Below are 7,344 nucleotides of genomic sequence, written 5' to 3' on the forward strand. Positions count from 1 at the left end.
GAAACTGCGTTGTCTGCCCCGTACATATATCGATGGTGACTGTTTACGAGTATGTAAATCACAGCTCAATCACATATGAATGGTTTTTGAATGTGAGCCTGTGAAACAATGCTTTAATTTCTGTCTAAAATACATGTGCATTTCACATGAAATTATAATGAGGCCATTCATCACAGCCCTGAGAATCAAGTTTCCCTTTTCTGTTTTTAGTCTAGAGGTCTAATGGTTTCACTGACCTCCAATGCATTAAGCTTAGTATAGCACAAACCCTGTGTCCTTGTAAGTCTGTGAGTGAGATTGCGTACACTTTTAAAAAGAGACACATATTCAGAGGTTTTGGTATGATGCATTTATGTTTTAGTAACTAATTGCAGCTTTGGACATTGGGGTGAATATTGGAGAAAATTGTGCCATGACATAGGCAGGACCTTGACCAGCTACAATTAGAGCCAGACTTGAAAATCTATTTCCACATCCAGAGGGATCCATTGCCTCCAAAGAGCCCAAAGAACTTGAGCCTTGTTGGCTCACAGCACACAGCATCAGAGCCAATTCCTCTGGGGATCCTAATCATAGCTGCAAACCAAGGAATCGAGGTCAGGGAAACACAAAGAATAATTCAGAGACATATAGAAGTATATCGTGGAAAAAGCAATTTTTTTTATCAAGTGTCTGTCTCAACTAAACCTTGATTCTTTCAAGCTTCCATCCAACATTGAATTTTCAGAGTGTCTCCATGGTTACTCTTATGTTGTAGTTTTTGACCCATTCCAACTCATTTGTAGTTCCCTGGTGTATGGGTGGACACAGAGTACTTACACTAAATTCTACGCTTCAAAATAAAGGTCAGAGCAGTATTTCACAAAGAAACAGCAACATACATATTTGGATAATTTCACGTAGTGGACATGAAAGGCCTGCAGTATTGTAGCACTGTAACAAGCACTGTCTCCGCTATAGATCACGACAAACTAGCACAGAACCTCAAACCCTATAATCAGCATTGCAGTTCTGTTCTCTACTTCAATGTCCATCACCATTTATCCTACTCTGATTCCATCAGTCAGCATGGAGGATAAATGATCCATCATTACATGCCATGCAACTTATTCCAGAGGACCCCTTTTCAATCTCTCATAATTAAAAAATAAAATCCTGTAGTTTAGCCTTCACCATGCTCTCATTTTAGATTAGGTGTTTTCTGTCCATTTGCAAGGTTGCAATTAAATGTGAAATCAAGTGCAAACTGTCATTGTTAAATGAGAAAAGGGAAATAATTCACCTTATGCCATAGTCACTTGGGGATGAGTGGGTAAGACTCAAACAGAGATTTCTCTGGGACAGATATAAATGGAAACAGGTCCTTTGAGAGGGTAAGCATTCATTGGCAAGCAGCAGAGATTGCACAGTGTTAGAGGCTTGTGATGAAGATATCATTATTTAATCCTCTATTCCTTTGAATTCCCTTTTAATGATGGATCACAACAGAGTTCAAGGCAGCTTTCAAGCAGGAACTGAAAGGGGAAAATCTACCTTTATCCATATTATTACACATGAAATATCCCAAGTGCAAACTATTAGTAATCTGTGACCCAACCACCGAGGCATAACTCAAATCAGACAAGCAGTATCGAAACAGAGGGGTTCACAAGTCAAGTTGGTGTGGCTTTGCTTGTTTTGGTGTGACCTGTAAAGCGAGTCTCAGATGTGTTCCGGATCTCTCTGCTTGTGAATCGGTTTGGTTTTCCTGGCAGTTGGTGCTTAGACAACGTCTTCACAGCAAAACCTTGGCCCTGCATAGCTACACAGGTTTCAGTACAAAAAAAATCCCCCAACGTGTTCCCCCCGTTAGTCAGGTCCTTCTCCGACAGGATAAATGACAGCTAGGAGGCACAACGTGCAACCTCCCCCCGTTCTCTAACCTTACTGTGTCCATGGCAACCACGTTGGAATGCACAGCAGGCACTGCTGTCAAAATATGAATCTTTGCTAAAAGCACTTGTGATATAAAAGGACAGAAAAAGAGCAACATTGACCCGGAGAGTGCTGGAGTAGTGAGGCTGAGGGTTTTCACCACAGCAGATGACTGCCTCGCACAAAGGAGGAATGCCCATGGCCTGAAATCCACATTTACAATACTTTCTACAGTGAAAGCATGAACTTTCAACACTTTGACCGATCCATTCCTTGCTATATTTTTCCACATGTATTATTCACCTTGAGGCACTATAGTGCATGTCTGCAGCAGGTATGTGATGACCTTTTGTGAGGGAGGATGGATACAAACAAGCTCTCTTCCGCTTTATTGTTTTATCATTTCCTTCCGAAGGCATCGAGGTTAGAGCTCCTTTATGTTGTTTTCTGTTCACATAAACTGCTCTGCTCAACCAGAGGTAAGACACATACAAATGTGTTAATATGAACTAATATTTCATTACTGTGAGACTGTATGTGGTCAAAACAGTCACAAGATAATCCTCTTTTACCTTGTTAGTGTTTTCTAAGGACTTTTTGGATGTGAGGAAGTCTGTTGAAATTTGGCTGCAAACCTAACACACATTTTAGGAAAGCATCGCCCTTGGGCCGCGACTATGAAATTGATATTAATGAGAGCTGAGCTGTGGGAGAAAGATATGGCGCTCAACTTTGCCTGACTCCTTCATCTTAGTTGAACTCTGAAGTTAGGAAGTTTTAAGTTTTGAGGGTAATATCTTTATTACGGAACAGAACATTCTGACAAAATGGGTATAATTGAAGGGCAGGTTGTGCACTTCGTAGATGAATGTATATGGTAAAGTCACACAAGCCCTTAGTGTGGGTGCTATATGGATTAAACAGCATGCCAGTCAAAGTACTGGCACACAATAAGAGTGTAGCAGGAGTGTCGGTCAACGCCTAGTATCTGTGTTCTGTGTCATTATAAAGTGTGGGAAATCAAATGGTTAGCTAACATGTAAAGGCATGGTATTCTGAGGTGATAGCCGTCCTCAGTCAGTTTTGAAAGAGAGCATGTTACACATCACCCACACACAAACTATCTTTAGGTTTAATTTCTGCAAGATCCTATATGTCATACTGTTGAAATCCTTGCTGTTCACTTACACTCTAATAATGTTTTTTTCCCTCCCACACTCTGCATGGGAAGTTGTAACTATATTGATGACATTTTAGATATGTGCTTCTCTAATTGTGTCAGTGAGAAATCTTCACACTGTGCAACACGATTCCGTCTCTATGCAAGTTCACAAATTACCAATTAGCACAACTCGTACTCTGTGGTCATGAAATGTGCTGGGTTTTTCACGCAAGGCTACAGCCCGGCTTTTCTCCTCATGAAGATTAAAGCACATATAATTTTAATTCAATTAATTTTTTCCTTTTTCTTTAATCCCATGGAGCAGCTCAGAAACAGAGATCGTCCATAACTCTGCCTTTTTGTCCATCCCCATGTGAATGAGGCTTAAGAACCAAATCCAATTAGTTGAGTTAATATTCACATTAGAGTGCAGCGGATCTCATTCGGTCGTCCTTGCTTGTGGTCATCTCAGTGATTGGATCCATATGTACCATAATTAATTCAAATGTTAGACATCACCCTGCTTGTTTTCTGGGGCGGAATAGACAGACGGGAAGTGAAAGGGAGACACGTTTATTTTCTTACAAGTCGACGTAAATTTGCTGCCTCGTAAAACCAGGCTTTTTTTTTACTGGTGAAGTGCTTGAATCTTGAGTCAGTTGAAGCCCCTTTGAACAACCTCTTAAATTCCATGTTTCCTTGTCATGATTCTCATATGCTGCTTGTGCAGTGGACTGGAGAATAAAGGCCTCATGTGCTGTTTTCCAGTGTTGCTGTACATCACTACCAAGGTCTCATATCAAGGCAGCACAGCCCATATGGTTCCTATAGCTGGATGTACGCTCAAATATTGACAGCACCAGCTACACGATTTCATTAGTTGATATGAGCCACTTGAGGGGATGTCTGGCGGCTGGAGTTGGGACCATCAGATTGAGGTGACACGGCCGTTTCCGAGGACTGATTCGTCAAAGCATATATCTGTTTACTAAACTGCAGTGTGTGGTGATGGGAGATCACGGTCATGTTGAGAGTGACATGGGCAGCCAGGCTTTTGATAACTCATAAGGCCATTAAGTAAGAGATGGGCCACACACACACACACACACGCGACAAGAATGAGAAATACCCACATTTTGTGGTTCAGAGAAGATACTGTTCTCCTGACTAACGCCTTAGTTGATTTTGATGCATATTTCAATTCAATTCTCGTTAGACCATGTTTCAATTTGTTGCTCTTACCTACAGATCCCCACTGAGTGAGGTCACATGCTGAGCTGGGTTTGGTAGTGAAGGAGGTCTCCAGTCTGGGAGCTGGTGTTTACAGATCCAAATACTGATCCACACGGGAACCTCCAAGGATACAAGCAGGGCATCACACATACTGGGGATCATGGGAAAGGCTTTAATTTGCACTCCAAGTGCAGCTTAAGACATTTCCCCACGGATATAAGCAGATTAAGAGAGAGGTATTGCCCAGTGTGGAGGAGCAGCAGGTATATAATAAGATACTGTACCACTCACCATTTACTTTGCAGTTTAATGTTATGGGCTTGATCCTTGTGTCATTCTGTTTGGATTCGCTGTGTGGAGGCACCTGTTCATCAGTGGCCCAGAGTTTCAATGGCTTTGCTGGGCTGCCTGCAAGTAACAATAGTCAACAGGTGGCTCCTTCTTGTCAAGAGTTTAAGCCTTACCTCTAGCCAAAACAGCTACTCAACCTAAGTGTCTCTCGATGAGAAGAATAGTAAACGGCTTGTGCTACTCTTTGACTGATGGGCTGATGGGATGGCTATGGGACCACACACAGCTTAAACACAGGGTAGAGAAAACTGCAATTTACCTGAAGGAAACCATGCGTGATAATTTGCAGAAATTGAAATCCTCACAAATTGCCATATGTCAAATCCAGCTGGGGTGTCGGTAATTTTTAAAAAATGGATGTCCCTTGAGCCATGCGGGTTAAATTGTATTAATGGAACGGTCATTGTTTGCAGGGCTCCGTTTCTCCATGCCAGTCTGTGAGAGAGAGACCCTGCTTAAAGTTCAGAACTCGTCTGGCATAGCTGTGATTAATGCTCTAACCTCACAGCAACATGTTGACTGACTGAAAGTGCTCCAGGCTAATTGACTGTTCAGAGTGGTGCTTCAATTCAGTCGAGGCTTGCCCAATCAGGATTGAGAAACTAAATAGACTTGCAAACCCACTCTGGAAGGAGTGAGTTCCAAACAGCATGTGGCTGTACACCCATAGCGAGACACAAGACCCACGGGATGGTCGTCAGATAAGCTGAAAGTAACGGTGAACATGGTGCTGTGTCAGATGGTAGCTTTGGTTCCCTTGTTTCCCTCAAATGCCATGGGTGCTCTGCTCGTAGGACGGGACCAGCGGGTCGTCCGCTGCTGTTTAACATGCCGTGGTGAAGCAGCCCTCCTGGGGTGTCCAGGCAGGGTCAGCCCCTGCTGTGCTCACAGAACACATCCTTTATGCCACTACACAGCACTCAGAAAACCTCACTTTGAGAGACAGTCAATAACGAGCTCAAATGGAAAAATCCATCAGTATTGGAGCGATGGTATCCATGTCAATTGGCCCTCCTCCAGTCAGTTTACTGAGTATGGGCAGCATCTCACTCCCTCCCCCAAGCCTGGTCTGCCCTTCAGCTAGAAAGCTATGAGTAAACCTACAGACAACAACTTTGAAAAGAATGAAGTATTCAATGCTTGCCAACCACACATATTAGGAAACTCTGACTCATAATGTTAACTTATTTTATAACACATGCTAAATCTAAGCTCTATTGTTGGGTTATGTAGGCTGCACCTTGAAATGTACTCGAACTGTCACTTATGTAATAAATTAATAAAAATAAATAGAGCATACTTAAATATAGAACCTCCCTCATAACACAGTCCAAGACTGTCAGTTTGGATCGTTATCTAACTTATAATTTCTGGAATCTCTGCCGTTTTTCAGTTTGTGTGTGCGCAAGTCGATTATCTCGAGAAACAGACGTTGTATGAGGTTGAAGGTCGGCCTGTGGGTCGCTCCCGAGGACATGCAATGCCACAAGTTACGTTATTTGGATGAGCGGTTCGGGTTTGTTAGGAATAAATACATAAACGCCTTCGCCGCCATGTTGAGCTGCACCAATGGAGACATGGGTATTGTGAGCCACAAACAGGCACTGATTGCACAAGTATGTTTACATTTATAACAATATTACAGTCAGAAGGACAAAAGCCAAATCTCTCCAGCCAGTATCAGAAACAAACTGGCACCTTGGAAGTTCTGTTAAATCGAAGCTCAGATAGAAAAGATAGAGCATGTCAAACTAAGTGGTCCTCTCACCCGATCATGTGGGCAGAGTGTGTGCTTGTCTGAGGAGAGAATCTGGACAGTCACTCAGACCCAGGATCCACTTCTATTATCGACCCACAGCAGGGTGTCTTTATCGCCTGCCATGCACCAAGCTTCTTACTGTGGCTGGCTGGCTGAGCAACCCAGCCTCACTGGCACTGAATCACAGGCCAGGCTTTGGAAGGGACCAAGCAGTCCAGTTCCCCCGGGCAGAGCTGAACTCCTGACCCCCTACGCCTCGGAGACGAGTGTCACAGCGCTGTAATCCGCTAATCCGTTTCCACAAATAATTTATCCTAACACAAAATACATAATTCATGAAGACAAAAAAAAGGTACAAGTCTCTTGATTGCGGACCGAGATTCTACGACAGACGTGCTCCTTGTGCTCCTTTCGCGTCGAAAGGGATGTTATTTGGCCGCGCGTGTGTTGACAGTGAGAAACAAGACGAAGGTTCGTTTTAACCGTGCCTGTTCACCATCTGTTGTTGTCTCTGCCTCCAATGGGCTCTCCATGCTGCATGTGTAAAGTAAGGCTGACCGTGTAAAGCTGAGAACAGTCAGTGCTGAGTGCCGCTGAACAAGTGGCTAACTAATCCCCGCAGCACATGGGACCGGGCGGGCGCCGGCTCTAATTGATTCTGAAATGACTTGGGCTGTATCTGTGCGGGAAAATAAAAAAGATTGAGATTCCTGTGTGGGACGTCTGTTGAGAGCCAGGATCTGTGCCTTGTGGTGAAAGTCGTCTCCCTCCAGAAGCAGAGAGAGATTAGCACTCACGTGCCGCACGTAGACCGTGCATAGTCTTGCTCTTTGTAGGACAGAGCATACCTTTTTAACCCATTTAATTTCCTCTGGAGATCAAGGATTTCAGAGGGGGAAGGTGTTTCTTTTTTTTCATCACATAT

General features: G+C 43.4%; 1 long non-coding RNA gene across 1 annotated transcript; it reads right to left on the reverse strand.

Moving 5' to 3' along the window:
• Positions 1 to 352: 352 nt before the first annotated feature.
• On the reverse strand, positions 353 to 6,566 carry LOC146287478 (uncharacterized). Its single transcript, XR_014758510.1, has 4 exons — positions 6,429 to 6,566; positions 4,601 to 4,717; positions 4,319 to 4,429; positions 353 to 576 (listed from the first exon to the last, which is right to left on the reverse strand). It is a non-coding gene; the product is annotated as an uncharacterized LOC146287478 (long non-coding RNA).
• Between the last annotated feature and the right edge of the window lie 778 nt (positions 6,567 to 7,344).

Source organism: Hypomesus nipponensis, chromosome 6 (genome assembly GCF_054491055.1).
Source record: "Hypomesus nipponensis isolate SF chromosome 6, ASM5449105v1, whole genome shotgun sequence".
Classification (NCBI taxonomy): Eukaryota; Metazoa; Chordata; class Actinopteri; order Osmeriformes; family Osmeridae; genus Hypomesus; species Hypomesus nipponensis.